Here is a 13,644-nt window from a genome sequence, read left to right on the forward strand (position 1 = left end):
GAAATGCTGCAGTTATATCAGGTGAGTTCACGCTCTATTGAATCATACACATTACTCGTTATTGATTGCAACAATGATTTCAGAAAAACAGTTTGATATAATTAAACTGCGGACACTGAATGGTCGGAATGAAATGTGAAAGTGTAAGTTATTAAGGTAAACTTGGTTTTATATTGACATATTCATTCAGTGACAACTTGACACACTCCCTATTGTTTACCATGGCACTTTGAATATTCGGTCTGAAATAGCCTGTAGGCCTTTAAGTACTCTCTTGTAAAATCACTTGGAGCTTCAATGAGATTGAATATTTCGGGCTGGATGCTTGGTCATTTCGTCTTATCCAATATCCATTGAAAGGGTGCTATCACAAATGGACCTGTCAGACGAACGCCGCTCACTCTTACGTTAATTTTGCCGAATCACTGCTTATCGCTATATATATAATGTTTAATCAATATATCTTATTTCTAAGACAACAACAAACTCTGTACCGCATAGGATGTCATTCCCTCGCTGTAGCGCTCCCGGTTTTTTCTGCAACCTCCCTGCGCGCGCATCCAGAATGTTTATAAACATAGTAATTGGTCTATTGGTGCGTTCAGTGAATAATCACATCGGTTCTACAATTAATTTGTTTTCAACACGTGACAAAAAACGGAATCAACTTATGCAAAATACATTGGCCAGTACGGGGATCGAACCCGCGACCTTGGCGTTATTAGCACCACGCTCTAACCAACTGAGCTAACCGGCCACGTCAAAGAAGTAGGAAATAAGCCCTGAAGAAAGGTCTATTAGACAAACCATATAATTTTACTGTTCCAAGCGGACAATATTGTGGTGAATTTTATTCTATTGTAGTTCCAGGGTTTTCATATTTTAACAACTATATGACATATATCAAAGTCAATGTGGCCGGCGAGAGCGCAGATTTACACCAAATAGGATTCTAAGCATATACACAGGTAGATTAACGTCACATACGTTTGCCACAGTTTTTGAACGTAACGCTACAGAATTTTCTATTATGTAAAATTTTCAACTCGAGCGTAAAAGTTTCCGAAAAGCGAGCGAGCGACGCAGTGCTTTGCTATAAAAGTCCATGCTGTTTTCTGTCTTATAAAAACTAGCGTTACAGCTAATGTATGTTTGTTTTGCGACCCAGGTCAGAATTATTTGTTGTTCAACAATTATGCTTCTCTCAAATATGACAGAATTAAGTAGAAATTAAGATAATTACTTATGTCCAGTGACATCTGTCCTTGTGTACGGTGACAGGAAAGCCTACTGTGGGCTTTCAAAAAGCCGTACACAACTTTTGTACTTACGGCTCGTTGGTCTAGGGGTATGATTCTCGCTTTGGGTGCGAGAGGTCCCGGGTTCAAATCCCGGACGAGCCCTACTTTTTCATCTATTTTTACTTTGAATAAACCAGGCAAATGTTCATTATTTTGTTTTGCTTTAAATGGTTAGTCCAGAATGTTTTTAAGGCTTGATTGTGTTTATGGAGTCCAAAACAATGTGAGCTTCTGCTTTATTTTAAAAGAATCACTGTCCCAAGTGTCTTTAATATACATTAAAGTATACATTAATATACATGTCCCGAATATACATTCGGGTAGTAAGAATGTAACGTTCACGTACCTTTTGCAAGTTCCTTATTTCAAATGTAGAGCGCATGGCAGGCAACTGCATAGAGAGACATTGCACCGCTGGTGAGGATTGTGGGTGTTTACAGGGATTTTGCATTTAAATTATTAACGAATATTTAAAATATAATATCGTAGTGGACCACCCTTTCAAGATTACGCCACATGAACCATGATTTCGTAGGGAAGGAGCTTTATTGTGTTGTGCTCACACATGCTATACATGCGTTGGTGGTATAGTGGTTAGCATAGCTGCCTTCCAAGCAGTTGACCCGGGTTCGATTCCCGGCCAACGCAGCATGTGCTTTTATTTTTTCCATAAGAGTAGCCTAAATTTGTGTTTTAAATGAAGTCTATATTTTTAACAAAAACATACTAAAAGGCAAAACTGAGCACTCTCACTAATTCCAGAAGCACCCTCAGTGATATTATCCTGAACTGGGCTGGCATTATTAAACATTAGCCACCTCGAAAATGAACCATTCATTCAATTCAACCAATTTATATGTTTCCGTTAGTTTGTTTTTGGTTATATATTTTTAGTAAAAGCACAGTTTATTTTTCACTTTTCTATTTGTTACTCAGATCATTTCCTAAAGTATTTCCACTTGTTTGTGTTTTTTATAATCTACAATGAGTCTCTAAGAATAACTGCCTGCCTCCCATGCAACTCACTGTATTTGAGATAATAGTTGCTATTTAAAGAAGTAGTTCATGCAACAATGTTAATCAACTCACCCTTTACTTGTTTCGAACCTTTATTTGTTTCTTTCTTCTGTTGAATGCAAAAAAAGATATATAAAAAGCTTGGAACCTGTATGTATTGACTTATTATTATTTGTTAAGAAAGAAAGAAACAAACTCAGAAGAAACAAACTCCAAGGTTTAGAACCACTTGAGGAAGAGTAAATGGTGTGTAAATTTAGATTCTTTGGTGAACTATTCCTTTGTTTAGAGCGACATGATATTGAGTTGTATTATTTTCATGTGTAATTTAAGTGGTCTTAAAATAAAGACTAATAGATGTTGTTCACTGGGCTGCAGTGCATTGCTGTGTAAAAATTAATGCCATGGAAAAGTTGCCTGAGAACTTTAATTTAAAATTAGAAATAATAATTTCAAACATTAGAAGGTAAAAATGGAAAAAAAAAAACAAATCAAGATAAAAAAAAGTTACACTTTTAAGTTTGAGTACTTAAAAAAACTTTTAAGCCAGTGAGTTGCCTTTATTTGAGTTCTATTAACCTGTCAGGTTAACTTTTAAATGTCAGTAAAGTTCTTATGTAAATTAATAATAATAATAATAATAATAATAATAAATACATTTTATTTATAATGTGCTTTTTTAAGACCTCAAGCGCTACAACAACAGAGAAATCAAACATGCAATAAAACACAAGTATAAAAAAGTTCTAAAAATCTAAAAATGCAGTCTTAAAATGATGAGTTTTTTGCATCTTCTTAAAATTAGCTAGTGTGGTAGCATTTCTTACAGAATAAGGGAGAGCATTCCATAACCCAGGTACAGCAACAGAGAAGGCTCTCTCCCCCATTGATTTAAGTCTAGGGTCGCTGTTGAAGGGTGAGAGTATCAGCAGACCGCAGGGAACAAGAAGGTGTATACAATGTCACAGATATAGAAAGGAGCGGTACCATGTAGAGCTTCATACGCAAGTGTGAGTGTTTTAAAAATGATACGGGACTGAACTGGGAGCCAATGCAATGTATAAAGCACACCAGTAATATGCTGCCGGGGTGGAGTCTGTGTGAGAATGTGTGCTGCTGAGTTTTGAATATACTGCAGCCGTTTGATTAATTTAGCAGGTAAACCAACAAAGAATTAATTACAGTAGTCAATCCTGGAAGTGACAAATGCATGAATGAGTCTTTCAGCATCAAGTTGAGTGAGGTAAGAATTGTTTGTAATATCCATGTTTAATTATTTGTAAATGCCTTTAAAGATATTGAGGTTTGTGTGCAGAAAATTTACCAACCTACCTCTATAACTACAAACTAAAGACTCTGCAGTATGCAGGTATAAACAAGAAGAGAGTCGCGATCCTGGAAACGGGCCTGGGCACGGTTCGGATAGCATAATGTGAGTAGGCCCTAAAGGACTGTATGACCAGCTTGACCAGGATCTTTGTAAGGGACCGTTATTATAACACAGTTAGGTTATTTCGAAGTGTCAATGTCACAGGGTTGGTTAGTTATATAAAAGTTAGTTTTAAATTGCCACTATTATAGATTATAAAAGGTTTATATTTTGGTTTTGGGTGTCCCCATAGGCTGATATATAGTTGAAGTCAGAATTATTAGCCCCCCTTTGAATTGTTTTTCTTTTTTAAATATTTCCCAAATGATGTTTATCAGAGCAAGGAAATTGATAATATTTTTTCTTCTGGAGAAAGTCTTATTTGTTTTATTTTAGCTAGAATAAAAGCAGTTTTACATTTTTTAAAGGCCATTTTAAGGTCAAAATTATTAGCCCCTTTAAGCTAATTTTTTCCCGATAGTCTACAGCAGTGTTTCCCAACCCTGTTCCTGAAGGCACACCAACAGTACACATTTTCAACCTCTCCCTAATCAAACACACCTGAATCAACTCATCAGAAGATTAGAAGAGACTCCAAAACCTGAAGTTAATGGGTCAGATAAGGGAGACATTCAAAATATGTACTGTTGGTGTGCCTCCAGGAACAGGGTTGGGAAACACTGGTCTACAGAACAAACCATAGTTATACAATAACTTGCCTAATTACCCTAACCTGCCTAGTTAACCTAATTAACCAAGTTAAGCCTTTAAATGTCACTTTAAGCTGTATAGAAGTGTCTTGAAAAATATCTAGTCAAATATTATTTACTGTCATCATGGCAAAGATAAAATAAATCAGTTATTAGAAATGATTTCTTAAAACTATTATGTTTAGAAATGTGTTGAAAAAAAATCTTCTCTTTATTAAACAGAAATTGAGGAAAAAATAAACAGGGGGGCTGATAATTCAGGGGGGCTAATAATTCTGACTTCAACTGTACATGCAAAGTCACTTTTATAAAACACTTTTGTTTTATAACATGCACTTCACTTTTTTACCTTACTGTCCCAATGACTCCCAGTGGATTTTTTTAAGCAATTACATTTTCCAAACCCCTCCAAATTGCCTCACGCTAACAGAATTATATATACAGTTCAAGTCAGAATTATTAGCCCCCCCTGTTTATTTTTTTCCCAAATTTCTGTTTAACGGAGAGAAGATTTTCTCGACACATTTCTAAACATAATAGTTTTAATAACTCATTTCTAATAACTGATTTCTTTTCTCTTTGCCATGATGACAGTAAATAATATTTGACTAGATATTTTTCAAGACACTTCTATACAGCTTAAAGTGACATTTAAAGGCTTAACTAGGTTAATTAGGTTAACTAGGCATGTTAGGATAATCATACAAGTTATTGTATAACGATGGTTTGTTCTGTAGACTATTGAGAAAAAATAGGTTTAAGGGGCTAATGAATTTGACCTTAAAAAATGGTTTTAAAAAAATTTAAAACTACTTTTATTCAAGCTGAAATAAAAAAATATTATCAAACATACTGTGAACATTTCTTTGCTCAGTTAAACATAATTTGGGAAATATTTTAAAAAGAAAAAATAAATTCACAGGCGGCGAATTATTTTGACTTTAACTGTATATTAATCATATAATTATATATATAAAAATTATATATATATATATATATATATATATATATATATATATATATATATATATATATATATATATATATATATATATATATATATATATATATATACACATATACATATACATTTTTTTAATGAAAATGTCCTAATCATTTACTCACACTCCTCAACAAAGATATTTTGAAGAATGCTGAAAATCAGCAGCCGTTGACATAAATTATATGGTTTTTAATTGTCAGAAATGACATGATGTAAACACAGCTAGTGTAAAAATATGGTGTTTGCTAACAACACTAAAACCGTCAAGAAACTAATAATGCATAAAACAAAACATCCTCAACTGTGAAAGATCATCATACCATTGATTTCTCTTGGAAGTTTAATGTTGGCAGTACAAGGTGTGATGCCATAGCCTATGGTTGAAACCTCATCTGGTTGTTGCTAGTACTGTAGAAAATATTATCAATTATTATACAGTGTCATAAAAATGATGCTATATTGATGTGCATATCCGCAGCTGGATCCTACCTGGACTTTACCCTTGTATCTGGTCCAAATTGTGCTAATGGTTAAGATTGGACCAGGATTGGATTTGATTTGAGGAGCATATTCAAATAAGTTTTGATTCAACACATACAAAAACTCTATTATAGACCATTTTGAGGACGAGAATGCAAAAAGACACAGATTAATAAATACTGTTATGATAGCTGGATATTATTAGGACATAATTGCGTTTTCTCGTTACAGTTATGAAATAGTTTGATACTAAGCAGAAAATGTTCATGGACCAATGACATGACCACGTTGAAATGGTCTATAGCGTCACCTAGTGTCAGGTGGATATAGCGTTTCTCAAGCAAATTTCTCCAGTTGAAACATAAACGTCGTGTATTTGAAACCACGTATTCTACAATTAAACAGTCAAGTAACTGATGTAAAAAAGTAGCCTATACTCAAACCATATTGTTAGCCAAATTGAAAAAACAAAAACGGATAAGCTACTAGCTAAGCTAATTTACTTAACGTTATAACGTTACGTTAGGCCTAAATTAATTAATGATACATTGAACTTCAAACTTCGAACAACTTGTGCTGGTGTTTGTTGTAAGTAACCCATTTTTCTCTATTTTCATTGTTGTTTACTTGTTTGGTCATGTTTCAGTTTGTTGATTTGATGAGCTAATTTGGGGAAATGCTTTAAAATAATAGAAACAAGCCTGTATACATTCCTCTAGCATACATATAGTCAAACAGTGTGTACCTGTGTATTTGTGTGCAAATGATGCTCCTGTTGCCTGTGAGTGAGTGTGTGTGTAGCAGCGCTTCTAAGGTGTTCACTTACACTTTGAAGGTCTTCCCATCTTTGCTAGTAGTTTTTAACGGATGCAACGGTTGCTCTCATAGGAGCTTAGAGGCATAATCATGGTACAATTAAGATAATTTCAGAACGACAGCTGGTGGGTAGAGAAGTAATTTTCACACCTCCTAATCGAGGAGGGCTGTCAGATTAAGATAGAGAGGTGATTTGAGGGAAATTGTCTTGGCCGAGTCTTTGGAGTGAGGCCCAGGTGGCCGCAGGTATCTGCTCGTCCGTGTCTGCTGCTGCCCAGGAGGAAATTTGCTTTTGATTTGCCACACTGGAGAGATCATGGGAGAGCCAGACTTCCTCCACATGTCTGTTGGGATTTTGTCAATTTATTACCACCACCCTCTTCTGCCCGTCACTATATAAGTTTGGCTGGGCTAGACTGAACGTTTCTTCAGCTCTCGATGTCTGTTGCTGTATTCTTTGTTCTCGAAGTTCACCCCCCTTTTAAAATATATATTGAATCCTGAATTGATAATACAGAAATTTCTAGTTTGCTTTACGTTTTAGGCTCCGTAATCAGCTGAAACTTTAAATGTATATATACCTTTTAAAATCAATATTCATGTATTTTATAGACGTTTTATGCATTTCTAGAGGAATATATTTTTCATATAGAGTTAAATTCAGTAAACATTGGTGTTGTGGAAAATCAGTAAGCGTGCACGTGATTGGTATTTCTACTTATTGTCCACTAGATGTCAGTGTTATCCATACTTCGTCGATAAAAAAGATAAACTCCAGTCAATTCAAAGGAAGATTTTTTTCCAAAGCAAATCCAAAATACTTCCTAAATTAGTACATAAATGGATGAAGGAATAAATATAAAAAAGTGTAAGTATAAAGAAAAATTTAATACAACCTATTCAACGCAAGTTAGGAAGTTACTGTGGGATCCTTTGTTGCTAATTTGACAAATTTGTGCTTTTACACCTTTTACCTTCTAGAAATTAAATAATATAATATTAAAAAAGTAATTCAATCTAATAAAATAGGTTAACTATTTGCATTTAAATAAAATAGCAATTCAATAAAACGATTAATATTTAATATTATTTATTAACAATGCATTATATATATATATATATATATATATATATATATATCATTCATTAATTTTCTTTTCGGCTTAGACCCTTTATTACTCCGGGGTCCCCGCAACGGAATGAACCACCAACTTATCCAGCACATGTTTTATGCAGCACATGCCCTTCCAGCTGCAACCAATCTCTGGGAAACATCCATACACACTCATACACTACAGACAATTTAGCCTACCCAATTTACCTGTACCACATGTCTTTGGACTGTGGGGGAAACCGGAGCACCCAGAGGAAACCCACATAAATGCAGGGAGAACATGCAAACTCCACACAGAAACACCAACTGAGCCAGCCAAGGCTCGAATCAGCGACCTTCTTGCTGTGAGGCGACAGCACTACCTACTGTGCCACTGCGTCGCCTTGTCTGCGTGTATATATATATATATATATATATATATATATATATATATATATATATATATATATATATATATATATATATATATATATATATATATATATATATATATATATAAACTTGTTATAAATATATAAACGTGTTTATATATATATATATATATATATATATATATATATATATATATATATATATATATATATATATATATATATATATATAAACTTGCCAAATGCCTAAAATTACTTTGTGATGTTTTTGATTTTTTTATTAAAAGAAATTAACAGGTTATATTTTTACACAGACTCAGGTTATCAGTTCGTTAGCAGACATTACTGAAATAGTTTTGCATTAAATAACAATTAAACAAAAAACAATTAATCACAGATGTTAATAGTTAATGTTAGTTCAAGTGCTATTAAAATGTACTTATACATTGTTATTCAAAATTTAGCCCACATTAATCTTAATGAAACTAACTAATAAATACATATGAATTATGGTTTTCATGGCTGCCCCTCTACCAAATGGTTGACCATGTTTTTACTGTTTTAAATAATGATTATAAAGAATGACTGTTTTAAATAATGATTATATAGAATGACTGTTTTAAATAATGGCTTACACACAGCATTGTTGCTTTACAAAAAAAAAATCAAACAAACATCCTGTTACACTACTACACTTGATTTTGGTTTTATTGTAAAAAAAAACAAGAAAGCATGTTATATGAGAAATTTTATGGTGTACTTCAAAAAATAACGATGATTTAGTAGTCAAAAATGTTTTATTTTGAATATTTTTTTAATAAATTGGTCTTACACTTTATATTTTCTGATTTTTCATAGTATGTGTATTAAGCCCGGTACTTTTACCATAAACTCACATATCAACCATTTGGTAGAGGCTGATATTTTAGAAATGATGGGATGTGTCGAAAAAAATTGCATTGAGTGTGTTAACTAGCGACATTAGGTGTTAAGAAATACAATCCAAGCATTTTTTTTCTTGGTGGGGTAGTTAAAGGGTTAATCAATGTACACTAAAAATTCTGTGTTATTTCAACACAAATTTGGATAAAATATGGACAAAAACCCCTGGGTATATTTTTTCATTAAATTTATAATCAAAATTTAACCCAATTTTTAGGTTTGCCCACCTATATTTGAGTTTTAAATAACCCAGATTGTTTTAGAGTGTACTTGTAGTTAACAGATGTACCTTAATTGTGAAGTGTTATATTTTAGTTCATCCAGCAGGTACAAAAGATGACTTAAAATTAATTAATTTAGACAGTTAACCAACCACTAAGCAACTACTCACCCTTTGGTTGTCTGCTCTTAATATACAAACAGTTTAATGCATTCCCTAATGCATTTCAGCAATAGTAAAACAATGATGATTACTTGCTTGACATAAATCTCATCATTCAAACAATCTTCCTAAAAAGCAAATAATGCATGATGTCAGAAAACAATTATGTGCAAGTCCTCTGTTAAATGATGACAAATCATTGATTTCACCAACAAAACTGCAACTGAATTGATCCACGTCAAACAAACCTGATCTCATTTACACAGTCATATTTATACCAGATAAACTCCACATTCTAATCTATTTCAGTAATGGGTTTTGTGTAGTTATAGAATGCGCTCTCCTAATTATGGGAATTGCTTTGAATGGCCGAACAACAATGAAGACCGGCGACCATTAGCGGATGGTTTCCGACCACTCGGGTAAAGCATGATCTGCACAGTCAATAACAAACACGGCCGTTACGTCTCCAATGTCTGAACGTACAGAGAGCAATCAAGAGAGAGAGAGACGACCTATTCAGAAGTGAGTCACTCCTCGGGGGCCGATATGAAAATATGAAGTACTCTGACTGAGCTCTAGAAAAGGATTAATCATTTTAAATGCCACTGAAATTAAAAGGCCCCGAACAATAATTACTTCTGCTTGCTGTTGCCACCCACGCTTCCCATGACTTAACCTGTGGTCAAAGGGGGCAGAAGGATGTGTATACAACCAATCAGCGAAGCCCGAGCCAGGCACTGTTCTCCTTTTTCCGCGTGCGCTCTGTTCTTTCCTTCCGCTTTTTAATTGATATTCCGGGCGCTTTTCATCATAGTCCTCCTGGGCTCAACCTTTCAGAAGCCAAACTTGACAGTGATATTTCAATCGAAATCATGCCAGAGGTAAAGGCTCTACTCCAGTGTTTTTAAAATGGCTGTCATTTGCCGTTGGTTGTTAAGAATTGGCTATTCAGATTGGTGGTCAATAGATACGTGTGTGTGTTTTTTTTTTTAAATTATATTCTTCTTGCATTTGTTGTCATTCCGCATTCTAAGTATGTGGATACACTAACATATTTACACAATTTAGTTGTCAAAATGCTAAATGTTTCTGGGAATTCGGTGCTCTGTTTGTACTAGGATAATATCATTTAGGTAAACAACTTCTTTTTAGTCCAAATGCGTGCTCAGTTGGAAAACCTGAGTCATTATATATCTAGAGAATAAATGTGAACTTTGACGCATGAAAAACTCATGAAACATAATGTCCGTTTCATTCATACTGGAAGACAGAGGGCGCCTCTGCACAAATTATGCAGATGAGACTCATAGAAGTCATTCCATTGATTTCCTAATATGGACAATGACATTTAGCCATTGCTGTAGCTTAATAAACGGTTCCAGCCTCTTTTTTTTTGAGATTGCTATAGTAGATTTGAAGAAATGGCAAGTAACACACTGAATTACACACACAATTTAGAACTAGAAAAACAGAATTGGTATTTTCTTTACTATTTTTTTGTTTACAATTTCAAAAAGCTACAGACATTTTGAATATAACACAAATATAGTAAACACCATTGCAACCATATGCATTTTCAAGTCATCTTAAACATTATTTTGAGAATATTTTATATTTATAATTCAATAATGTGATGTGTATCATGATGTATCATTGTATGATAATTAATCACAACAGATCACAGAAGGAAGTTCTTTTTAACACTTTGACTAATGTTGTATTTTGTAATTTTTGTTGTATAATTATGCATTCATCTTCTCTATAGCTCTTAAGCACCCCTTACCTGGCCTGAACATTACTATTTATTTGACCTGAACATTACTATACTACCCCTTACCTGGCTGAACTAATCAATATTTAAGTTATTTACTATGGCTGTGCAATTAATCGAAAATTCGGTTTCGATTTCGACTTCTAACAATTATGAAAACCATTAATCAAGATAAAACGATTATTGCATCATATACTGCCCCCTTTCCAGTTGTACACATTTGTTGCTCTGCAAAGCTCAGTTTTACATGAAAAGGACTAAAAGCATGTACTGTAATCTAATTTTTGCAGCAATGGATGCGCATCATTCATTGATGTACATTCGAATCATTCATGTTTTTAGAAACGCGAAAGAGATCGCATGCTGTTGTGTGTGTGCGTGCTCAGCCTCAGAGATGAGCAGAGCACACACATCTAACGCCATCTTAATGTGAGCGCTTTAATGGTCAAATACATGCAAATTTGTGTCAAAACACGGTGATTAGTGATTATTCATATTAACCTTGATTTGTGTAATGAACAAACAAGTTGAGAATCAAAAGACAGGTCAAAGTGAAACCATTAATCAGAACCGCACTGCTCTTAAAGTGACAGTGCGCAATGATCCTGCAGCCGACTGTTTTTATGATTAATCAAACAACAAATGGACAAAATCACTCACTGCTCTTGACTGAAAGACTTTTGTAGCTATAATTAAAGTTTTTTCCTTACAGTGAAAATGCTTAAAGCACAATTTGTTTCATATTTTTATTCTATTGTATTTCCCTTTGATTATTTACAGGGAAGAAAATAACTGTATATATACAGTCAGAATTATTAGCCCTCCTGAATTATGGGCCCCCCGTTTCCCCCCAATTTCTGTTTAATGGAAAGAAGATTTTTTTCAACCCATTTTTAAACATAATAGATTTAACAACTCATTTCTAATCACTGATTTATTTTATCTTTGCTATGATGACAGCACATAATATTTGACTAGATATGTTTCAAGATACTAGTATTAAGATTAAAGTGCGATTCAAAGGCTTAATTAGGGTAATTAGGCAAGTCATTGTATAACAGTAGTGTCTTCTGCAGACAATCAAAAATACACATTTCTTAAGGGGGCCAATAATATTGACCTTAAAATAGGTTTCTAAATATTTAAATCTACTTTTATTCTAGCCAAAATAAAACAATCAAGCCTTTCTCCAGAAGAAAAAATATTATAGGAAATACTGTGAAAAATTCCTCTGTTAAACATCATTTGGGAAATATTTATATATATATATATATATATATATATATATATATATATATATATATATATATATATATATATATATATATATATATATATATATATATATATATATATAAAAATAAAAAAAATTCACAGGAGGGCGAATAATTTTGACTTTAACTGATAATCGTTTTGAATAATCGTGATTTACAATTATGACCAAAATAATCGTGATTATGATTTTTCCCATAATTGAGCAGCCCTGTTTTTATGTTGTTCATCTATGGCAATGATACGTATGTTTGCCATACAGCCGTCACAAGCACACCAGTCACATACATCACCTAGAAAACACATTAAATGGATAAATATGTAAAATATTCACAAATATTCATTCTGTCAGCCACATAAAGAATTTCAGAAGGAAGAAGGAAAATCTGCAGTTTTGTGGTGATTTTAAATGCTGAAGTTCTTTATTAGCAAGATCATTTCTAATGGACTTATCAGCTGGGAAAAAAATCTTTTATAAAATTATTCCAACCACCATTATTTATTTATTTTTTTGTTGGACTTGATCATTAGAGATGGTTAAGCTATAGCCCTTAGTGTAAATGCATGCCAATCATAAACTGTAAAAGATATGGACATAGTTTCGGTGACGTCACCTATAGGTTTCTGAAGAATGCAAATGAGGCTACAAAGGCGTGGCCAACCATCGCATTGCAAAGATCAGGGGTTACCTAGAAAGGGCAAAGAGGCGGAGCTTGAGCGGAGCTACAGAATTTTGCTCAGATGAGTTTTTTCTTGGGTGAAATGCTTAATGCTTGTGCTTGGTGGTATACTATATCAATAAAGTGTTTAGTCTTTTAAAAAACACTGTTGTAATACATTGAGCCACTAAGCATTGTTTTTATGATGTTTTTCTACAGGAGGAAAATGCTAATCACTTCCAAATACTTAAATTATAGTTTGTGATATATGCAAGGCTATTTATGAAATCTAGGCATAAAACTGTATGACAACGTTTTATATGACTGTTCAATAGCCTACAGCTAAACCCTCTGTCTGATTCTGGAGTGCATTACAGTTGTAAAGAAAAATATAAAAGATAAAGGATCTTAAATAAAACAAATACATTTATAGG

At 33.3% G+C, this 13,644-nt stretch overlaps 3 non-coding genes across 3 annotated transcripts; 2 read left to right on the plus strand and 1 right to left on the minus strand.

The window, feature by feature from the left end:
• Positions 1-683: 683 nt before the first annotated feature.
• On the minus strand, positions 684-757 carry trnai-aau (transfer RNA isoleucine (anticodon AAU)). Its single transcript has one exon. It is a non-coding gene; the product is annotated as a tRNA-Ile (tRNA).
• A 574-nt stretch (positions 758-1,331) lies between these two features.
• On the plus strand, positions 1,332-1,403 carry trnap-ugg (transfer RNA proline (anticodon UGG)). The gene has a single exon. It is a non-coding gene; the product is annotated as a tRNA-Pro (tRNA).
• A 474-nt stretch (positions 1,404-1,877) lies between these two features.
• On the plus strand, positions 1,878-1,949 carry trnag-ucc (transfer RNA glycine (anticodon UCC)). Its single transcript has one exon. It is a non-coding gene; the product is annotated as a tRNA-Gly (tRNA).
• Positions 1,950-13,644: the final 11,695 nt, after the last annotated feature.

Source organism: Danio aesculapii, chromosome 6 (assembly GCF_903798145.1).
Source record: "Danio aesculapii chromosome 6, fDanAes4.1, whole genome shotgun sequence".
Lineage (NCBI taxonomy): Eukaryota > Metazoa > Chordata > Actinopteri > Cypriniformes > Danionidae > Danio > Danio aesculapii.